The 24,224-nt window shown below is 40.8% G+C and overlaps 1 pseudogene across 1 annotated transcript; it reads left to right on the top strand.

Moving 5' to 3' along the window:
• Positions 1-21,148: 21,148 nt before the first annotated feature.
• On the top strand, positions 21,149-21,805 carry LOC309803074 (RNA-binding protein with multiple splicing 2-like; annotated as a pseudogene). The gene has a single exon. The product of its transcript is annotated as an RNA-binding protein with multiple splicing 2-like (transcript).
• The last annotated feature ends 2,419 nt before the right edge of the window (positions 21,806-24,224 follow it).

The following is a 24,224-nucleotide window of genomic DNA, read 5'->3' on the forward strand; positions in this document are numbered from 1 at the left end:
TCCTGCTGTGTGTTTTTCTGTCTTCTCATTTTGCTTATGTTACTGTGTTTGGGGTCTCCTTTTTGCAGGCTGCAGGTTCGTAGTTCCTGTTGTTTTTGGTGTCTGTCCCCAGTGGCTAAGGTTGGTTTAGTGGGTTGTGTAGGCTTCCTGGTGGAGGGGACTAGTGCCTGTGTTCTGGTGGATGAGGCTGGATCTTGTCTTTCTGGTGGGCAGGTCCACGTCTGGTGGTGTGTTTTGGGGTGTCTGTGGACTTTTTATGATTTTAGGCCACCTCTCTGCTAATGGGTGGCGTTGTGTTCCTGTCTTGCTAGTTGTTTGGCTTAGGGTGTCCAGCACTGTAGCCTGCTGGTCGTTGAGTGAAGCTGGGTGCTGGTGTTGAGATGGAGATCTCTGGAAGATTTTCGCCGTTTGATATTATGTGGAGCTGGGAGGTCTCTTGTGGACCAGTGTCCTGAAGTTGGCTCTCCCACCTCAGAGGCACAGCACTGACTCCGGGCTCCTCAATTTGGGATGATGTGTTGTCTATTCATGTATTCCGCAGATGCAGGGTACATCAAGTTGATTGTGGAGCTTTAATCCGCTGCTTCTGAGGCTGCTGGGAGAGGTTTCCCTTTCTCTTCTTTGTTCTCACAGCTCCTAGGTCTCAGCTTTGGATTTGGCCCCGCCTCTGCGTGTAGGTCGCCGGAGGGCGTCTGTTCTTCGCTCAGATAGGACAGGGTTAAAGGAGCAGCCTCTTCGGGGACTCTGGCTCACTCAGGCCAGGAGGGAGGGAGGGGCACGGAGTGCGGGGCGAGCCTGCAGCGGCAGAGGTCGGCGTGACGTTGCACCAGCCCGAGGCGCGCCGCGCGTTCTCCCAGGGAAGCCGCCCCTGGATCCCGGGACTCCAGCAGTGGCGGGCTGCACAGGCTCCCGGAAGGGCGGTGTGGGCAGTGACCTGCGCTCGCACACAGGCTTCTTGGCGGCGGCAGCAGCAGGCCCAGCGTCCCACGCCCGTCACTGGGCTCCGCGCTTTCAATCGCGACTCGCGCCCGTCCGTGGAGCCCTTTTAAGCAGCGCTCTTAATCCCCTCTCCTAGCGCACCAGGAAACCAAGAGGGAAGAAAAAGTCTCTTGCCTCTTCGGCAGCTCCAGAGTTTTCCCGGACTCCCTCCCGGCTAGCTGTGGCACATTAGCCCCCTTCAGGCTGAGTTCTCGCCGCCAGCCCCAGTCCTCTCCCTGCGCTCTGACCGAAGCCCGAGCCTCAGCTTCCAGCGCTGCACGCCCCGGCGGGCGAGCAGACAAGCCTTTCGGGCTGGTGAGTGCCGCTCGGCACCGATCCTCTGTGTGCGGATCTCTCCGTTTTGCCCTACCCAGGTATGTGGGGAGTTTCTTGCCTTTTGGGAGGTCTGGGGTCTTCTGCCAGCGTTCAGTAGGTGTTCTGTAGGAGTTGTTCCACGTGTAGCTGTATTTCTGGTGTATCCGTGGGGAGGAAGGTGATCTCCGCGTCTTACTCTTCTGCCATCTTACCCGGAAGTCCCTCTGATCACTTTTTTTTTTTTTTTTTTTTTTTTTTTTTTTTTTTTTGCTGTACGCGGGCCTCTCACTGCTGTGGCCTCTCCCGTTGCGGAGCACAGGCTCCGGACACACAGGCTCCGCGGCCATGGCTCGCGGGCCCAGCCGCTCCGCGGCATGTGGGATCTTCCGGGATCGGGGCACGAACCCGTGTCCCCTGCATCGGCAGGCGGACTCTCAACCACTGCGCCACCAGGGAAGCCCTCTGATCACTTTTTTAATACCTTTTTTTCTTTCCTATTGTGATAACCTCTCATCTCTCTGAGGATACTTATGATTATTTTCCTCTGGTCTCCTCTGAAAATTATGTTTCCTCAAGTGTCAGTTCTGTTTCATATTTTCTCAGGTATATGTGGTTCTTAGAAATATGCTTATATTTATGAGGAGAGATTTTTGTTTCAGTGCTTCAGCTAGTTGAGAAATTTTGTTTTCCTGGAACTGAAAATATATTCCCAAGGTTGTGTAAGAAAGACAAGGAGGGTGTGCATGCAGGTGGCTACCTTGTCTTGTGGGTGTGAGGATCCCATTTTTCTTGTCTGCTGAAATGTAAGTGGAATGCTACCCCACTTCTGTGGTCCCAGTGCTTTTAGCTCTGAAAGTCTTTCACATTAGACTCATAATTTGTTTAGAGGAAAGTGCACTCAGCGTATTAAAACACAACAGCAAGGTTTCCTCGTAGCACCTAGTCAGTAGTCATAAAACACAAACTTTGAAAACTGGAAAGGCCATCAAGATTTGAAGGAATGGAGTTATAAGTCAGTCACTTTTCACTGGGGTGGAGAGAAGTATTAGTTTCCTATTGTTGCCATAACCAACTGGCACAAATTTAGTGGCTTAAAACAGCAAATTCATTGTCTTACAGTACAAGAGGTCAGAAGGCCTAAAATCAGTGTCAGCGGGGCTGTGTCCCTTCTGGAGGCTCCCGGAGAGAATCCATTTCCTTGCTTTTTTCTGGATTCTTGAGGCACCTGCATTCCTTGGCTCAGGGCCCCTCCTCCCTCTTTAGAGCCAGTGTCTTCCATCCGTCTGTCTCTCTTCTCTGAATCTTTCTCTGATCTCTATTTTCATCACCACATTTCCTTCAGTGAGCCTCCTACCCATCTCTTATAAGGACGCTTGTGATTACATTGGGCCCACTCAGATCACAGGATAATCTCCCTATTCCAAGACCCTTACCTAAGTCAATTCTGCAAAGTCCCTTTTGCCATGTAAGGGACATGCTCACTCATTCTGGGAGTTAGAATGTGGACCTCTTTGGGGGACCATTATTCTGTCTCCTTCTGGGGGCTGAGAGGTTTGGGTCGCTTTGGCTGGTGACACATAGCAGGGGGTAGTCTCAGGAGCAGGTAAGGAGGGGGTATCCTAGCTTTGGGGTGGATTCTCTGCCCCTTCCCTGTTGTTTTCCCCACTCCCCTCATCCACCCTGCCAGCACTCGCACCATCCCTATGGGGCTCATGTGTTCCTTTCCTCTCTCCTTGCTCAACACTAATATCCCAAAGTCATCCGACAAGGACACAGAAGCCACACCAGCCAATTAACAAAATTCAACGGATAAATGTCAATGATTTACACAAAGTATTGTCAGAAAGAATATAAAAAGTAGGAGGATTCTTTATGGATTCTGTAAGGGCCTGTAACAATCCAATTTATGTACCAGAAATGACTACATATGTTATACAATCGAAATACCTCAACCAAACCCTGAAATGTATATGTGTTGGGCCTGCATTTAATCTAGGGTCGTCTCTTTAGATTATGATGTGAAACGCACTTTTGAGGACTCTGATGAGAACCACATGGCAGGGTTCTGCCGCTTTGCTGCAGAAGTGGGTAGCCCTCTCGAGCACAGTGCGTGCTGTGCAGCTTTCGTGTTTGAAGGATGGCTTGCTTTTCTGTGTATAGAACAGATGCATCTTTCTGAAACAGTGAAATTTGTTGATAGAGCCCATAATTAATATATTTAACCTGAGCTGTTGATAGAATTAAACATTTCTTATCTGAGGATGCCATCCTTCCCCTACATAGGAAACAGAGTGTTTTTCTTTGTTATTGTTGATCTGGTCAAGGTTCTTTCCACAACACTGTGCTCCCAAGAAAGGGCGGACAAGCCAAAGACAGATAAAGAACGGAGTGTCAAACCCCAGCAAACTCATTTATCACATGTTTTGGATGGACGCCAGTTAAATTTTAATTTTGTAATACTTAAGAAGACAGTGTATGATAAACAAGTTAATAAAATAAACATAATTTCACATAAGCTCCTGGTCAAAAGTTTTTCTTTTATAAAATATTTTTCTTAATTACAAAATACTTCAGACAGAAAATAGAGGGCAAAACATCTATGCATTTAAGATCCATATTTAACAAATGTTAATGTTTGCCTTGTTGTTTTTAGATATTTTTTACAAAAATAGACAGGTATGTTTAAAGCCCCTGTTTTGTCTTTTCCTGATCTCATCCTCTCTCCCTTCTTCCCTCCATAGAACTAGCCACTCTCTTCAAGTTGGTAAGGATCTTTCTATCCAGACTTTTGGTTCTTAGGAAGTTTCTGTATAGTCATAAAATAGACATTTTTGTTGATGTACTTGGGACTTTATGCACGTGTCATTTTGCAACTTGATTTTGTTCTTCAACTTTGCTCTTCAGATTTACTCATGCTCCCATTCATTCATTAAATGGCATCATTCTACTCCACTCTACTAATAGGTCTCATTTTGTTTACCTATTCTCTTATTTATAGGTATTGAAATTGTTTCCAATGTATTGTTATTTAAAAAAAAAAGCTGCCAAAAGACCCTAGTTTTTGCTTTTCTTGTTTTTGTGTATGTTTGTATGTGTATGTTTTCTTTCTAGTTTACTAATTTCTTCTAAGGTCTTATCCTTCTACGTTTCTTTTTAGATGTACTCTATCAATCTTTTCCTAGCACCTTGTATAGAGAAAACTCCTCTGTGTCTCCTCCTAGCTCTACTCACACTGAACACTTCTGTGACCACCAGCTGTGTGGGTGTTTTTCTCACACCGAGCAACTCTGCAATACCAGCTGGGTGTCCTACAAATAATTCCATTCTGACTCTATCTACTTGGAGACAGCATCAGACCCCACAGGTTAAGGGCTCAGTCCCACAAGACTGCCCCTCCCCCATCACACACACACACACACACACACACACACACACACAGTTCAGACGCCAGTCTTAAGCCCAAGGTTATCGCCTGTGAGTCTGACCAGCTGGCTATAAATCAGAGGGATAAAACATAGGAAATCACTAATATCAAAGATTTAACTGGCAAGTATAGTTGCTGTACAATATTATATAAGTTACAGGTGTACAAAATAGTGATTCATAATTTGTAAAGGTTACACTCCATGTATAGTTATTATAAAGTGTTGGTTATATTCCCCATGTTATACAATATATCAGTTTCTTATTTTGCAAAAACATATTTACTGGACTTCCTTGGTGGTGCAGTGGTTAAGAATCCTCCTGCCAATGCAGGGGACACGGGTTCGAGCCCTGGTCCGGGGAGATCCCACATGCCGCGGAGCAACTAAGTCCGTGTGCCACAACTACTGAGCCTGCGCTCTAGAGCCCGTGCGCCACAACTATTGAAGCCCACAAGCCTAGAGCCTGTGCTCCACAACAAGAGAAGCCACCGCAATGAGAAGCTCATGCACCACAACAAAGAGTAGACCCCGCTCGCCACAACTAGAGAAAGCCCGCACACAGCAACAAAGACCCTACGCAGCCAAAAATAAAATTAATTAATTAAAAAAAATATTTACTTTGTTTTTGAACAAACATATTTCAAGCCTCTAATAATCTTGAGGTATCCTAATGTACCTTCCAATAACCACTAACTATTGATTACAATAGTTTTGATTTCAGTAGTAAAAGATGGTCCACAACATCTCCTTTGGATCAAACTGAGCACTATTTTATATACCAAGGAGATGTAATGGTTCACTTTGTTGACAGGATATTTCTCTAGGTAGGAGTGTGGTATTCCAGGAACAGGAGCAAGATTCTGGCATATTGCTCTAGACTTTTTATCTCATCAGTGACAAAGGCTGAGTTGAATTTAAGATTTTCTTCACAAGCTAAATAGGAACATTTGTTAAAAAAATGTGCACACCTGGTTACATTGCCAAGGGATAAACTATCCTGGGCTTTCAGGCAGAAATGCAGAGTTTATTCTCAAATTCAATGGCAGAAGCAGGGTTTGTACCATGTCTAGAGATGAGGATCTTGGGCTGAGAGGCCCATGTGTTCCCAGATCCCTGTATTAACTCACATCAAGGGAACTGCTCTGAGGGCACTCTGCAAAGAGAAAGTGGGTAGTACTGTCTGCTGGTAGAATTTTTAAATATAAGTTTATTTCACACATTTATTGTTCATGTTCACCCATTCCAACACCTAGTTCCAAAGAAGAATTTTAAGACGTTCTTACTTTGATGCTCTTCCAGGAGTATACGTACTTTAAAAGAGAGCTCTACATACTCACATATTCTTTTTTTAAATTGAAGTATAGTTGCTGTACAATAGTGATTCATAATTTGTAAAGGTTACACTCCATTTATAGTTATTATAAAGTGTTGGTTATATTCCCCGTGTTATACAATATATCCTTGTAGCTTATTAGTTTGTGTCTATTAATCGCTTACCCCTCAATTGCCTCTCCCCCCTTCTCTCTCCCCACTGGTAACCACTAGTTTGTTCTCTACATCTGTGAGTCTGTTTCTTTTTTCACACTCACATGTTGCTGGTTGGAGGATAAATTGGTGCAACTTTAGAGAAGGTGGTGTGGAATTTTCAATCATGTATTGAAATACACTTACCCTTTGACCTTAGCAATTCCACCCCTAGATAGAAGCAAAACATTGGAAACAACACAAATGACCATCAATGGAGAACTGGTTAAATAAAATATGGTTTAACCATACACTGTAACAAATGAGGCACCTTTAAATATACTAATTATAGAAAGACTTCCTTTGTTAAATGAAGGAAACAAGTTGCAACATAGTGTATGCTGGCATTTGTATAAAGAAGGGTATATATAAATGTTTGAAAATGCATAGACTATCTCCAGAAGAATTTATGAGAAATTGGCAACAGTGCTTATCTCATAAAAGAAGAACTGTGACAGCCAGATAGAGGAAGAAAGGATACTTATACATTCCATATATTATTCAGATGTGTATTAGTTTCCAAATATATGGAGACATTTTAGAGATATTTTTGTAATTAATTTCCAATTTAATTCTATTGTGGACAGAGAATATTTTGTGTAAAATTTCAATCTTTTGGAATTTACTGAACTTTATTTTATGTACCAGCACATATGCTCTATTTTAGCAAACTTTCCATGTATTGAGAATCGAGCTCTGAAATATCAATTTAGATAAAAGTGATTAATAGTATAGTTCAGGTGTCTTCTATACTTCTAAGGATTTTTAGTCTAGTTGTTCTATCAATCACTGAGAATGGGGTTAAATTCTCCAATTACAATTGTGAGTTTCTCTATCTCTCCATTTAGTTCTCTCAATTTTTGCTTTAATTAGGAAGACAAAATTCCAAATGTGTATTTCAAAATTAAGTGTATACACATTTAGAATTTTGCCTTCCTGATTAATCAACCCTTTTATCATTATAAAATGATAAAATTCTCTTTTTCTTGAAGTCTACTTTGATATCATAGACACACCAGCTTTTTATTTCATGGAATACTTCTTTCCATCCTTTTACTTTCAATCTAGCATATCTTCAAATTTAAAGTGTATCTCTTGTAGATAGCATATAACTGGGTTTTTTTAAAAAAAGATCATATCTGACAATCTCTGCCTTTTTAGTTAGAATATTTTGGTATATTTACATGAAATGCAATTATTAATATAGTTATATGCATATCTACCATTTTATGCTTTGTTTTCTACTTATACCATCATTGTTTTTTGGTTTTGGGTTTTTGATGTTATTACTGTTGTTCCTCTGTTTCTCCTGTCCACCTCTGGATCTAAGGGATAATCTCAGTTTTGAAATACTTCCTGAGGAATAGAGCCACAGATTACATTGCTATAGTACCAACTCTTGAACATTTTATTGCAAATAGGACTGTCTCAACTTCCCAGGATGGCCCAGTTTTTGCACATAGTGACTAGTTCCTTTTTTCTACTTCCTTTTTTTAATTTATGTGACATGAGTCACCTTATTGGCAAAATACCTTGATACTATGGTTTATTTCTCCTGCTGCTGCTGCTGCTGTTGTTGTTATTATTATTTTGGTCAAAATGGGACTAGTTCTAGGATGTTTTTGAGTCTCTAGAGTATGAAGGTTTTTGGTCTGAGTCATGTGTAGGCTCTTATAATCAAAATTGGTCTTTTTTGAAATGATAAAGCTCCACCTTGGCTCCGAGAGCTCTTGCTATGGTTATAGGTGGGCTTTGTCTCCAGTCTCTCAAAAAGCGGAAAAGTGAAAAAAACCAGCATCTTGGGTTCACGTAGCACTTATATGGCTCAGGTCTTTCTAAGTTTCAAGAGGAAGTAAACACCCTCGCAGTATTTACTTGCTTTTATCTTTTGAAACTTTTCCTTCAAGATTCACTGAACTTCCTCCAGTCTTGTCAACTTCTACTTCTACATGATTTACTGAGATTTAAATTTTTTTGAAGACCTATTTCTAAAAGAGAATTATTGCTTGAGTGAAAAATTTAAAAGAGCAAAATAAGAAGACAAGTGTTTCAGAATAACTGCCACCATATTTTCAACTCTGCATCCCAGAAACACAAAATTGTCACATAAGAAACACAAGTAAGGGATTCTCTCTGGAAACCAATAACAATAACAACAAAAATCGCTTAAACAGCACACACACACACACACACACAAATTTAAGTAGATTATAATTAAGGAAATGTTTTACACAAATCCCGCTATTAATCTAAATGCTGATGTTTTTATCCTGTTTATGATAGTTTTAGATTGAAACTCAAAAAGAATGCCTCAGAGTAAAATTAAAACTTATTAATGTATTATTTTTGCCTATATTCTCCTGAGCAGAGGTACATTCTTGTTGGCTCATATAATTGTATATGAAAAAGGAATAGGAACAATAGTAAAAGGAACAATAGAAGCTCGATTTAAACAGACAATTGCAACTTAGCTGATGTCATCCCAGAACATTTTATAAGCTCAAATATTTGTTGCAAGATTTAATTGATTGATTGGAAAACACTAGGATAAAATTTAATGACATTAATTTAAAAATAAATTTAGGTGAAACTTATTTTTAAATTAAACTATACAGTCATTTTAGGAAAATTAGAAAATTTAGATAACCAAGGAATATGAACACATAAGAGCAAGGTTACGTATTACTGATTCCCATTCTTGACCCAAAAACCACTCTCAAAAAAAAAAAAAAAGACTAAAGAAACAAAATTGGGGGGTGGGGAGTAAAAGAAGACAAGTCTTGAATTTAGGAAAATGTCAACTACCTTGTACAAACATCATGGAATTCTTGCTGCGTACATTACTGTTTGGACCAAGTGAAGGAAGGCATGGAGAGTCCTGGGTCTCTTCCTCTTCTGGGAAAGCAGTACAGTTTTTCTAGGAGCACAAAAAGGACATTCGGGAAGTGGTGGTGGGGTTGGGATGGGGGGGCAACACTGTAATAAGGGCCGGGTCTAAGGCACTGGGGATGTCCCAGTCTTCAGGGGCTGGGTTGTCAAGATAAAAAATAGAACAAAGAAGAAACTGGGTCAGATTTACTTGGGGTTATTTCCACATCTTTGGACCAACACCAGTAAAGGGAAGAGTAACTGTGAATACCCTCATCACACAGAAAGCTGGTGCTCGCTAAGGTTGTTGTTGTTGTTGTTTTTGTCATTATTAAAGTTCTTGGTAATGTGGCTGGTTAAAACTCTGCTGCAGGGTAACACACTGAAATCACAACCCTGTCTCCTTGGTAGGTCATTATACACCTCTGAGATACTACTATACTTCCACCAGGAACATGGTTCCAGGAAACCAAACAAATGAAACAAACAATAACATAAAAAACAAAAATGAAGCTGCCAAAGGCAAAGTTCCTGGGCTGTTTGGCCCATGACTCCCACATTCCTCCTGGACATGTCAGACTGCTGCGTGGTCCATGGATAACAACATAAATCTGCAACCTTCCGCTTATTTTTTAATGTAAATATGTTATTTTTGAACATGTAATGCATACACGTTAAGAAATCTCACAGGATACAAAGATAATTTTAGTAATCAGAAATAATCCCTTTTTCTTTTTATTATTTTTTAATTACAAAAATTGATATATGCTTCTTGTGACTGAAGTAAAAAGGGAAAGCTGAGCTGTATTAGTTTCCTGTTGCTGCTGTAGCAAATGACCACAAACTTGTGGCTTAAAACAACACACGTTTATTCTTTTATAGTTCTGGTGCCAGAAGTCTGAAATGGATTAGTTTCCCCACCTCAAGATCCCCAGGGGTTCTGATCTAATTGGTCTGGGCTGTTGATCTGGGCATCAACATGCACAAGTCGTGACCTGAGGTGCTGCTTGGTGACAAAAGTGGGTAATTAACTTGTTTTATGACTCCTGGGACTTTCCACTCTAAGGCTCATCCCTGCCTACTTGTACTCAGGATGTTAGATCCAGGGTGTGGGCTCCTGCAGGTTTTTGAGCCCTTTCCTATCATCCATTATTAGATACCCCTGGGGAGTATGACTTCATTAGCTAAAATAATGATAGATGCATGGAGTGTAATTATCTCAAAAGAAAAATAACAAACCAGAGATCCCTGGGAGTATTAGAAACAAATGGACCAGGATATTTAAATAAACTTAAGGGACTTCCCTGGCATCCAGTGGTTAGGACTCCATGCTTTCACTGCAGAGGGCGCAGGTTAAATCCCCGGTCGGGGAACTAAGATCCGACAAGCTGTGCAGTGCAGCCAAAAAATAAATAAATAAACTTAATACATATGTGAAAAAATATAAATGGACAATATAGGCACAAAAACATAAAAAGAACCTAATATAAATATCAAGTATGAAAAAGAAAATAATTTGAAATAAGAACATAATGGCATAAATAATAGAAGGACCAGCTGATGAGTTAAACAGATTGAAAAACTCTCCCAAGAAGAAAGCAGGAGAGGACAAAGAAATACAAAATAGAAAAGAAATAAAAACATAGAAAAAAAGCTAAGCTATATGGAGGACAGAGTGCTAACGTCTACTATAATTGATTCTAGAAGGAGAGAAAGATAATAATGAAGAAAATATGTGAAGAAACAATGTAGAATCTTTCCCAGAATTGAAGAAATGAGAAAGACTTCAGATTACAAAGACTCCTAAAATTTCAAAAAAGAAAAACATGTGACCTTCAAACAAATGATGTTATTCTTCTTCCCATTAGAAACAGATGCAGGAAGACAGTAATGTTTCAATGGGTTGAAGCACAAAACTTTTAGTCTAGAATTTTATATCCTTTGAAATTTCCATGTGTATGTATAGCTTAATGAAACAATCTCAGACATACAAGGCTTCAAAAGGGTCACTACACAAAGATCCAAAAATGGTTTTCAAGAAAGTCTTCAAATGTGAAGAGGAACAAATCTAGGAAATGCTACAAATAGATATGGAAAGTTAGAATGATCAAATAACTGTGTAAAAAAACCCACAATATAATAAAACAGAATAAAAGTAAAAAGATAAGCAAAATGAAGAGAGAAATTGTGTACATAACAGCCCAGGATCTAAATGTTAAGAAATATCACAAGACCAAGATGACAGGGTATAAAGGGAAAGAAAGGAAGATGAAAATGTGTTTAAAGTTCTAATCTTGAAAGGAGGGTGTTGTGGGTTGAATTGGTCTCCAGAAAGATAGTTCAAGACCTAACCCCCCAGTACCTGTGAACGTGGCCTTATTTGGAAATAGTGTCTTTGTAGGTGTACTCAAGTTAAGATGAGGGTCATACTAGATTAGGATGGGCCTTAAAAACAGTGACTGGTGCCCTTATTAAGAAGGAAACATTTGGGGAACTCCCTGGAGGTCCGATAGTTATGACTCCGTGCTTTCACAGATGAACTAAGATCCTGCAAGCTGTGTGGCATGGCCAAGAAAAAAGAAAAGAAAAAAGGAAACATTTGGATGCAGAGACACAGACATGCAGGGAGGAAGGCCATGTGAAAATGACACACAGATTGGAGTGATGCAACTACAAACAGGAACTGCCAGAGGCAGGTGAGAGGCAAGGAAGATTCTCCCTCAGAGCCTCCAGAGGGAGCAGAGCCCTGCCAACACCTTGGTTTCAGACTTCTAGCTTCTAGAACTGTAAAACAGTATTTTTCTGTTGTTTTAAGCCATCCAGTTTGTGGTACTTTATTATTATGGCAGCCCCACAAAACTATACAGAGAGAGATACAGATATCAAATTTTAAAAAAAACAGTAAGGAAAAAGAATATAGCAAAAGGAGGGAAATTGAATGTAAAAAAGTAAGATGATAATCACAGTTAATATAAATGAACTAAACTTGCCAATGAAAAAAGAGAGAGTGATAGAGTAGATTTTTAAAAATCCAGCCAAATGCTGATTTGTAAGACAGACCTACATAAAGCTATAGAGAGTTGGAAAGTAAAAGGGTGGAAAATGTATGTTAGGTAAATGCTAATTAAATGAAAGCTGGTGTGACTGTATTAATATAAAAAATATTAAAAACTTTAAAACAAAAAGCATCATTAGGGATATAGAGGTTTACTATACAATAGTATGTGTTCAGTTCATAAGAAGATATAAAAATTCCACACATGTATACACCTGATAAATTAATCTGAATATTCAAAAATTTATAAAACTACAAGAAGATATTGGCAAATCCAATGTCATGGTAGAGAATTTACCAAACATCTCTTGTTGATGTAAGAAGAAAATATAGATTTGAATGACAGAGTTAAGCTTGATTTCATAGACATATATAATGTTATAAAAATTCATTATTCTCTAAGCTGTAAAGCAAATTTCAGGAAATTTCAAAGAATAGGTATTATAGTGGCCCTAAAAACAGTGACTGGTGCCCTTATTAAGAAGGAAACATTTGAGGAATTCCAAAACAAGAAACTGAAATTTTTCATTATTTGGAAATTTAAACAATCTATACTTCTAAAAAGCTCATGGCTTAAATATAAAGTTGTGAACAAAACTAGAAAATAATTGACATATACACGCTAAATATATAAAATAGATAACTAATAAAAACCTACTGTATAGCACAGGGAACTCTACTCAGTTCTCTGTAATGATCTATATGGGAAAAGAATCTAAAAAAGAGTGGATACGTGTATATGTATAACTAACTCACTTTGCTGTACACCTGAAACTAACACAACATAACTATACTCCAAAAAAAAAAAGAAAGAAGAATGACGTCCTTTTCAATCACATGAACATTTGAAAAATGACCCACATATTGTGGTTCTCTGAACACAATGAATTAAGCTGGAAACCCAAAGGTTATTAGAAAATCCTAATGTGTTTGTAATTTAAAAAGTATACTTCTGATAATTTTTGTGTAATAAAAATAATAACCCATGGGTCAAAGAAGAAGTCTTAATGTAACTTAGAACATGTTATGCAAATAACAGAAATAATTCATATTAAAACATGTGGTATATTAGCTATATTACACTAAAACATATATTGAGGAAAAATTATAGCCATCAATGCATAAATTACAAAAAAATAAATGCTGAAAATTAATGAGTCAGGCAAAATAAACCACCAAAATAAACCAAAGAAAGTAGAAAGAAGGAAAATAATATCTTACAACAGTAAAAATAACTACAACAACATACAGCAATATGAATTATAATTTAGTAGTGTTCAGTGGGAAAAAAGGCTACATTTAGCCTGATAACCTTTTTCCATTAACTAATTAATTGATTCTATGGTAAAAGACCCATAACATAAAATTTACCACCTTAACCATTTTTAAGTGTAAAGTTCAGTAGTAAGTATATTGATATTGTTGTGAAACAGATTTCCAGAACTTTTTCATCTTGCAAACCTGAAATTATACCCATTAAATAACAACTCCCCTTGTGCCCCTCCTCCCAGCCCCTGGTAACCACCCTTTTACTTTGTTTATGTGAATTTGATACATCACACAAGTGGAATGATACGGTAATTGTATTTTTGTGACTGGCTTGTTGTACCTAACATAATGACCTCAAGTTTCATCCATGTTGTAGCATGTGTCAGAATTTCCTTCTTTCTTAAGACTGAATAATATTCCACTATACGTATATTTCACATTTTATTTATCCATTCCCGACAGTGGACACTAGGATTGCTTTCACCTCTTGGCTATTGTGAATAGTGCTGCTATGAACATAATACCTGCCCCCTACCCTTTTTTTTTTTTAAGTTCGAAGGATATTTAGAACTAAACAACCTTTTTTTTTTAGTCATGTTAGATTAAAGTATTCTAAGACATCAAGAAGGTGCTAAATAGAAAATGCACAGTGGTTGGTAATTTGAGGCAGGGTTTAAGGGCCAGGGAAAGAAATGGGTAGAAGTGATGATCAGAGTTATAGTTCTGCAGCTGGCCAGGCAACTGTGACTCTTCATAACAGTATGATAAATACATAAGCAAACAAGTAAAATAAATAAAAGACTATGCATGTAAATTTGTATTTATTCAATTGTGTTCACCTGAGTTTGACTAGCAAAACAATTGTGGCAACTCTCTTCTGTGATGTGCCTCTATTTGCAGGTGCCCAGGCAGCTGGCAAATAATTTGTTTGATATTTTTTAATTCATAAAATTCAGAGTAAATTGCCTTCTATTGTTTTTTGAATGGCTTACTCAGGTATAATTGCTATACAATTAACTGGACGTGTATAAAGTAAACAATTTGATCAGTTTTGATATATTTATACACCTATGAAACCATAACCACAATCAAGCTAACCAACACAGCTGCACTCCCCGGAAGTTTTCTCCTGCTCCACTGTAACCTTTCCCTTCTGATTTTCCCCATCACCCTCAGCAACCATGGATCTGCTTCCTGTCCCAATACATTTGTTTCTATTTTCTAGAGTTTTATATAATGGTACTGCTTCATGTCACATGCAAATGTGATGAGGGGGAAAGAAAAGCAAGGGGAGGCTAGATCCAGAATTCAGGATTGTAGGAAGGGGTAAGATCAGGGAGGCACTCACAGAGGATTGACAATGTTTCCATCTTTTTACCTGGGTACTGGCTACAAGGTGTGGTAAGAATGACTCTAAGATGGCCCCAGTGATCTCTGTCCCTAGTGTTACACCTGTGATTATGTCACTTAATATTGCAGAAGGGATTTTACAGACATAATTAACTTGATTTTGACTTCATCAAAAGGGAGGTTGTCTGGGTGGTCAAACCTGATCACTTAAACTCTTTAAAAGCAAAGCATTTTCTCCAGCTAGTTGCAGAGCAGGAAGTCAGAGACTCAAAGCATGAGAAGGATTTGACTGACATGCCACTGTTGTCCTGAAGATAGAGGGGCCACATGTTAAAGAAGTGAGGACTTAAATCCTACAGCTGCAAGGAACTCAGTTCTGCCAACAAGGATGAGCTTGGAAGCTGATTCTTCCCCAGAGCTGCCAATGAGAATTCAGCCCAGCCACGACCTTGACTTCATCCTGTGATACCCTCAGCAGAGAACCCTGTCCCACCATGCTGGGCTTCCACACAGAACTGTGAGCTAATAAAAGGATGTTTCTTGTGGTAATGTGCTACAGAGCATAGGAAACTAATATACATAGGCATTTAAATTGTTGGACTTGTACTTTTTACTTATTTTATACATAATCTTTAGTGTAATTTCATTATTTAATAAACTTTTTAATTTATAGAATTTAAAAAATTTATTTTTGAGATTTGACATATAGTATTGTATAAGTGTAAGGTGTACAAAGTGTTGATTTGATACATTTATATATTAAAGAGAAAGCTAGCAATTAATTCTCTTGACTTTAGTAGGCCTTCTGAACAATGCAGGTGGTGGGGGTAGTTGTGTGTGAAAAGAATTTAAAGATTTGGCCTACACAATAATGACAATGAGTCTTAAAGACAAATCATGGGTTATGGGCCATGCCCAAGACCATTTTTATGATAAGTCTTTTATTAGATTGCATAAAGTTACAAAGCAAAGATTATAACACTGGGCCAAGAATGCAGACTGCTATTTATGGAGGCCCAGAATTTGGGAAATGATTCAGTCCTGTTTATTCTATGTAATGATGTTACTGTTGCACTAAACGTAAGGGTTGTAAAGTGATTCTGTATGTCAGTTTAAGTGTGTAAATATTTCTGTTATGGCACCCTTATGTACACTGACCATGAATATTTTATTTTATAGTGTGCTTGAATTAAATCCATTATAACCAAAGAAGGCATTTGATCCTGGAGTAAAGCTGGCATGGCTGTACCCTGAACCCATCGAGCATGGAATTACTACTACTAATACACGTGAAATATGAGCAAAAACCCTGGGGGCTTAAGACAGCAACTCCACTGACTCCAACAGACAGTCCAACAGATTTTAACAGATGTGAAATGAATGACACGAAACAAATAAAACCTAACGTGAATCATCAGCCACAGGATGGCATTTGAATGCTAATGTATTTAAAGTCTGGGACAGTACTGTAACTTAAACACATACCTATTTTAATGTCTTCCCTTCCCCGGTCACTCTTTCTCATATTACCATGTGAGAAGGTCACAGCTTTAATTTCTCTGTAGCCTAAGAGTCCTGAAACATTTTATTTTTCAACTTACTTTTTATCTCTTGTGATGGTTAATTTTATGTGTCAATTTGACTGGGTCATGAGGTGCTCAGATATTTGGTCGCACATTATTCTGGGTGTTTCTGTGGGGGAATTTTTGGATGAGACTAACATTTAAATTGGTAATTAAAGCAGATTGCTCTTTATAACATGGGTGGGCCTCATTCAATCAGTTGAAGATGCTAATAAAGTTGATCCTTCTTTACGTAAGAGAGAATTCTCCTGCCTGATGACCTCCAAACTGGAACATAAGCTCTTCCTGGTTCTACAGCAGCCTACTGGTCTTCAGACTCAAACTGGGACATCGGCTCTGCAAATTTTGGACTTGCCAGCCTCCATAATTCCATAAGCCAATTCCTAATTATTTACCTACCTACCTATCATATTGGTTCTGTTTCTCTGGAGATTACTGACTACTATTATCTCTCAATTTATCATGATTAACTGCCCACTGTAATGGAAGTTCCATAAAAGCAAGAACTTTGTCTTGTTGCTATTACATCTCTAATGTCCAGACTGGCTCTTAAAATTATGCAAACAATTATTTGCTGGATGAAAGTGTCTTGGCGGGAAACAGTGATGCCTTTAGATGTTTTGGGGGTGGCACTGAAGGGGGACAAATACATCAGCTTTAGAAAATGGCATCTACTTGGGTGGATGTTGAAATCATTTCACAGTGATATGAAAAGCAAAATGTAAGAAAATTTTAAGAGAATCAAGGCATACTGTTACTAAATGGGGAAGTTTATGTAAACTCTGCTAAAATGAAAGCAGAATCTATTCCTGCGTTTTAAATGTTGTTTATAGATATTTGGAAATTATATATGTTGGTAACAAAATTTGGGACTGTTCTCCTGAAGTTTTGGCCAGCGCCAGAGTCTGCAATCACACGTTTCTGTTGCCCTAGAGACCCTCAGTGTCACCCATGTCATTCAGCTGAAAGCAAACCATAAAGAAATCAGTGTCAATTATGATTATAAATTTTGGTTGCCTTTCTTAGGAAAAGATGGAAAGATAGGAATCAAGGGAATGAATGAAAGGGAACTTTGTAAATATTTTGTTGATGGTGGTCCAGACTATGAATGAGTTGAGGGGACCACGTGTCATGATTGTGAGCTGCAAGTTCTGTTACGAATCACCATGTCTTAGTGCAATGCTACTATGATAAAGTGGGCGAGTCCTCCATCATAACCAGTCTTACAAGGTTTTTTTTTAATCGAATGAGCACTATATTCTGTGTAACTGACTGACTTAGTGGGCTGAACAGAGTGAGGATACAACCAGGAAACAACACTATTTCTCTTCTCACCACTGCCTTTAAACCAATTCTCTGCGACCTCCCTTTGCTCTGCTCATCAATGATGACTCATCTCCCTGCTTTTCAGTTCACTCTTGGCCGTGAGAATGGCCACATTTCCAGATACTGTTAGTCCAGTCCAGTATAACGTAAAGCCTTCAACCTCGCCTCCAGTTGCGAGCCTCTCCTCTTGCTCTTCGTCCCCAGAAGCTCGGCTCCGGAATCTGCAGTGGGGCGGTGCCTTCGTTAATGCTCCTCCTTGGCCTCACACTTCTCCTCCCCTCACTCATGTTCTCCTAAGTGGAGGTGGGACAAGGAAGGAGGAGAAGGGCTAGAGGAAAAGGGCAAAGTCCTCTTCATCCAGACGGTGCTGTTTACAGTTCTCTCTGCAGCAGCGGGTTGCCCTCTGTCAGGCAGACCTCCAGACGCTGGCTCTTCTGGGGCATCTTAGTAAACTCCTCAGAGATGCCCAGTAGGGGCCTCTGCCCTGTATTATTTCCTGGCGCTCTCTGGCCAGCCCCTTCCATCTCCGTCCTGTTTCCTGCTTGCCCAGCACAATACCCCGCCTCTTTCTCAAGGTCTCCTCGTTGAGCCTGAAAGCCCCCTGGTTGTGGGCCTTTCAAGATGGCACATGCTCAGTTGCCCACCAAGCATCCCGGGGAACTCGAACTGGGGCAGTGAGAGTGCAGACTACTGCCCACTGCAGCCTCCACCGTCCGGGTGCCGCGCAGTCTGCTCTGGACGCCTCCTGCCTTCAGACTCTTCCGGCTGGGAAGCAGACAACCCCAGAGTCTCTTCGAGAGTTCTCCACAGAGCCACCCTGACCTGGCTTGGGGTGGGGATCAAGCTCTCCCTTTCCCCACGGAGGGGCGTTTCAGCTGAGTGCTGGCCACCTAACTGCGCACCTGGAGGATGCTCCCAGACTGGGCTCCCCTTTGACTGAGCTCCAGCCACACCCTTGAACTCTGGGCCTCTCAAGCCTCTGTCTCTGCCCAGGTCCTGGAAGGTGCCAGGGCAGTGGGTTCACATGGTCATTTTAAACACTTGCACAGGTAAGGTATTTTAATTTTTGAATGAGCAGACCCTCAAATTGTATACATTCAGGCCCCACCAAACCTGGTTACCTCACCTCCTGTGGGAAAGAGCTCAGACTCGCAGTGAATTGTCCCCTATTCAAGGAAGACCAAGAGTAGAAGGATGGGTGGCCCATGACCCCCCAAATTGTCCTCTGTTATCATTAAGAAACTGACTTGCAGGGTTCGAGCTGATTGGGACTTACATTTGGTTGAAATTTGGGAAAGACTGGTTTTACTTGTCCTCAGTACTCTAGGTAACTTAGTAGCCAAGTGGAACATATATTATCTGTCAATCTATCTAGCTGTCTATAAATCCAGATAAACTAAGCAATGAAATGGGAATACACACGTATCACAGGCATTTCCTTGTCATTACATACACATCGCTCTCATCCCACTTACCCTAAGACTGTGCCATTATCATCACTCCCTAGTCATTGACATTTGGGCTCCTGTAATTTTCCTTTATTATAAAGTACTACTTTTATGCAATTTTTACCATCCCACAAGGCCATACAAATTTACCCTCACCAAGAGTATATGATAGTAGCCATTTTCTCACACCCTTGATGACATCAAGTGCTATAAATCTTTTAATTTTTGCCAGATATATAGGCCTCAAACTCTATCACCTTCCTTTAGTTTAAAAAAAATTTGTAAATGAAATTGAGCATTTCTTGCATACGTGTATGGAACTTGAACTTCTATTTCTTCTAGAGTGAATTCATACTTTTTCCTTTCCTACCTTTCTGTTCTGACTCTGGAAGTCCTATTAGGTCAATGTTAGTACAGACTGAGTGAGATGTTTAACACTCAAGTTTTTCAAGAGGCTGTCAAGTGGCATCACCGTGTTGCGGGTTACTGCACTTAAGAGTGGTTTCATCCACACACAAGGGACACTTTTTATGCAGACGAGCAGTTGTACAGCATCAGTCAGGGCTGAGATTCCCTAGTGCGGCTGCTGTGTGGGCTGGTGAGCCTGAGCCAGACGGTGCTGTGGAGGCTTCTGTGATGGGAAGGGGTTTTTCTCTTTTCGTTTGTTTTTATTGGGGTCAAGTTGCTTTACAGTGTTGTGTTAGTTTCTGCTGTACAGTGAAGTGAATCAGCCAGATGTACACATATAGCCTCTCCCTCTTGGACCTCCCTCCTCCCCCATCCCACCCATCTAGGTTGTCACAGAGCACCATGCTGAGCTCCCTGTGCTACACAGCAGGTTCCCACTAGCTCTCTATTTTACACATGGTAGTGTATTTACGTCAAATCTAATCTCCCAGTTCATCCCACCCTCCCCTTCCACCCGTGTGTCCGCACGTCCGTTCTCTACATCTGTATTTCTATTCCTGCCCTGCAAATAGGTTCATCTGTACCATTTTTCTACATTCCACAGGTATGTGTTAATATATGATATTTTTCTCTTTCTGACTTTCTTCACTCTGTATGACAGACTCTAGGTCCATCCACATCTCTGCAAATGACCCCATCTCATTTCTTTTTATGGCTGAGTAATATTCCATTATATTTATGTTCCATATCTTTTTTATCCATTCATCTTCGATGGACATTTAACTTGTTCCCATGTCCTGGCTATAGTAAATAGTGCTGCAATGAACATTGAGGTGCATGTGTCTTTTTGAATTATGGTTTTCTCTGGGTATATGCCCAGTAGTGGGATTGCTGGGTCATATGGTAGTTCTATTTTTAGATTTTTAAGGAACCTCCATACTGTTCTCCACAGTGGCTGTATCAACTTACATTCCCACCAACAGAGCAAGAGGGTTGCCTTTTCCCTGCACCCTCTCCAGCATTTATTGTTTGTAGATTTTTTTGATGATGGCCCTTCTGACCAGTGTGAGGTGACACCTCATTACAGTTTTCATTTGCATTTCTCTAATGATTAGTGATGTTGAGCATTCTTTCATGTGTTTCTTGGCCATCTGTATGTCTTCTTTGGTGAAATGTCTATTTAGGTCTTCTGCCCATTTTTTGATTGGGTTGTTTGGTTTTTTTGGGTATTGAGCTGCATGAGCTGCTTGTATATTTTGGAGATTAATCCTTTGTCTGTTGCTTCGTTTGCAAATATTTTCTCTCATTCTGAGGGTTGTCTTTTCATCTTGTTTATGGTTTCCTTTGCTGTGCAAAAGCTTTTAAGTTAACTTATGTCCTATTCACTTATTTTTGCTTTTATTTTCATTGCTCTTGGAGGTGGGTCGTAAAAGATCGTGCTGTGGGTTCCGGTTCCCAGTGCCTCACCCCCTCCCCGCCTCCTGCACCCGCCAAACTTGATGTGAGCTAGTCCGACGCTGCGGCTGCCCCCCCCAGCCCCTTACCCCGAAGTGCCCAGCTCCCCTCGCCCCCTCCCACCTCCGCTCCACCCCCTGCACCATGAGCAGCCTGAAGCCGGACGGCGGACGGCGAGCACAGCACTGGCACAGGCTTGGGCTCCAGCGGCTCCCGGAGGAGGAGTAGGTCCGGACACTGTTCGTCAGTGGGCTCCCTGTGCATATTAAACCCAGAGAACTCTACCTGCTCTTCAGGCCATTCAAGGGTATGAAGGGTCCCTGATCAAGCTCACGTCGAGATAGCCTGTTGGTTTTGTGATCTTTGACAGCCGGGCAGGAACAGAAGTGGCCAAGAATGCATTGAACGGTATTCGTTTTGACCCCGAGAACCCGCAGACCCTGAGACGAGAGTTTGCCAAAGCTAACACCAAGATGGCCAAGAACAAGCTAACGGCTAGACCAAATCCCACCAACGCTCACCCTGCCCTAGGAGCACACTTCATCGCATGATACCCCTGTGACCTGATGGGGGCCGCTCTGATCCCCGCAGCCCTAGAGGCCTGGGCCCCCGACCCTCTGTACACCACAGAGCTGACCCCAGCCATCTCACATGCTGCATTTACCTATCCAGCCACCACTGCTGCTGCTGCTGCAGCCCTACATGCTCAGGTGCACTGGTAACCTTCCTCTGATACCACCCAGCAAGGATGGAAATATCGTCAGTTCTGTTAGTTCTTCAGTCTGGTCACCACAGCTCGAAGCCCCCGCCCCAGTGGGGAGGAAGCCACCCTGAGCTTCCACTGCCCCCAGGTGGCCTGTGCAGAGCTGCTGCTTCCCTCCAAAGACTGAATTTTAAGCCCAACTCAGTGGACTGTTTCCTTTCTCTCCTTTTCCTCAGCCCTGTCCTGCCCCAAAGCCCCTCTCCAAGGCCTCACAGCAGGATTCAGGGGCCTTCTCACCAGGACACCCAGACCCAGCTAGGAGGTCTCGCTGGGACTCAGCAAGGCCTGACCCCCAGTCCAAATTTGTTTCTGTAGCCCCACCTCAAAGAAATGAGGCGTTTAATTTTGCATGTTTTCCTGGCATGAATTAAGACACTTAAACTGGTATATATGTGACTGTACAGTTTGTTCTCACACTGTGTCACCATAGCAACAAGTCCTGCCCACTAATGGTTCATCATTCCCAGCCCCTCTCCCCTTACCCCCTCTCCTGCACCCACCCTGCTTCAGTGAGGATCAAGCCTTGCAGCCAGTTCCGCCCAGCGGCTGGTGCCATCCATCATCCACACACTTCCAGGCTGAACAGGAAGGACCACCCAGCCAAGACAGAGCGTTTTCTTGGTCATTTCAAATCGGGGTCCTCTGCTTCCTCCCTCTCAGATGGGCCAACAGCCATTAGGAAAATGCTTTCTCTGCCCAATTTCGCTTACCTCTCCACGGTGCACCCCACCCTTGCCATGGCTCCTCATTATTTCCAAACTTCAAAACCAACCAAAAAGTGAAACTATTTTTGTACCCTGTGCAACAAAATATTTATGCAACATAAAGGATTTTTCGTGTATGTGTGCAATTAATTATTGAAGAGACATTGTCCGCCCTGTCTGATAAGTTTAACATTTTAGTTTGAGGCATGAAGAAGAAAAGGGTTTCCGTTCTCTAGCAGTGAGCCTTAGCATCAGCCATTAGTTTAAGAAAAATGAAGGAAAATTGTGCAATTTTTTGTTTTGCGAACCCATCAGTGCATTGCCTTTGGCTGCAGCTGTGGCTGTCTTGCCATTTTCAGACTTGGGAGATGAGGCGGCTATTGTAATTGCTGATCCTGTGAGCATGTGAGACTGGATAATATATGGAATGCAAAATTTAAAAATCATCAAAAAAAAAAAAGATCTTGCTGTGATTTATGTCATAGAGAGTTTTTCCTATGTTTTCCTCTAAGAGTGTCTGGACTTACATTTAGGTCTTTAATCCATTTTGAGTTTATTTTTGTGCATGGTGTTAAGGAGTGCTCTAATTTCATTCTTTTACATGTAGCTGCCCAGTCTTCCCAGCACCACCTATTGAAGAGACTGTCTTTTCTCCACTGTATATTCTTGCCTCCTTTGTCATAGATTAGGTGACCATATGTGTGTGGGTTTATCTCTGGGCTTTCTATCCTGTTCCATTGATCTGTATTTGTTTGTGTGCCAGTACCATACTGTCTTGATTACTGTAGTTTTGTAGTATAGTCTGAAGTCAGGGAGCCTGGTTCCTCCAGCTCTGTTTTACTTTCTCAAGATTGCTTTGGCTATTCGGGGTCTTTTGTGTTTCCATAAAAATTGTGAAATTTTTTGTTCTAATTCTGTGAAAAACGTCATTGGTAATTTGATAGGGATTGCACTGAATCTGAATCTGTAGACTGCTTTGGGTTATAATCATTTTCACAATATTGATTCTTCCAATCCAAGAACAAGTTATATCTCTCCAAAAAAAAGCCCAAAGTTAGTAGAAGGAAAGAAATCATAAAGATCAGAGCAGAAATAAATTAAATAGAGATGAAGAAAACAATAGCAAAGATCAATGAAAGTAAAAATTGGTTCTTTGAGAAGATAAACAAAATTGATGAACTTTTAGCCAGACTCATTAAGAAAAAAACGGAGAGGACCCAAATCAATAAAATTAGAAATGAAAAAGAAGTTATAATGTATACCACAGAAATAGAAAGGATCATAAGAGATAACTAGAAGCAACTATACACCAATAAAATGCACAACCTAGAACAAATGGACAAATTCTTGGAAAGGTACAACCTTCCAAGTCTGAACCAGGAAGAAATAGAAAATATGAACAGAGAATTCACAAGTAATGAATTTGAAACTGTGATTAAAAATCTTCCAACAGGGCTTCCCTGGTGGCGCAGTGGTTGAGAGTCCGCCTGCTGATGCAGGGGACACGGGTTCGTGCCCCGGTCCGGGAAGATCCCACATGCCACGGAGTGGCTGGGCCCATGAGCCATGGCCGCTGAGCCTGCGTGTCCAGAGCCTGTGCTCCGCAACGGGAGATGCCACAACAGTGAGAGGCCCGCGTACCGCAAAAAAAAAAAAAAAAAAAAAAATCTTCCAACAAACAAAAGCCTAGGATTAGATGGCTTCACAGGAGAATTCTATCAAACATTTAGAGAAGAGCTAACCCTTCTGACAC

The sequence above is a fragment of the Mesoplodon mirus genome, assembly GCF_964341445.2.
Source record: "Mesoplodon mirus genome assembly, chromosome: 4".
Taxonomy (NCBI): Eukaryota; Metazoa; Chordata; class Mammalia; order Artiodactyla; family Ziphiidae; genus Mesoplodon; species Mesoplodon mirus.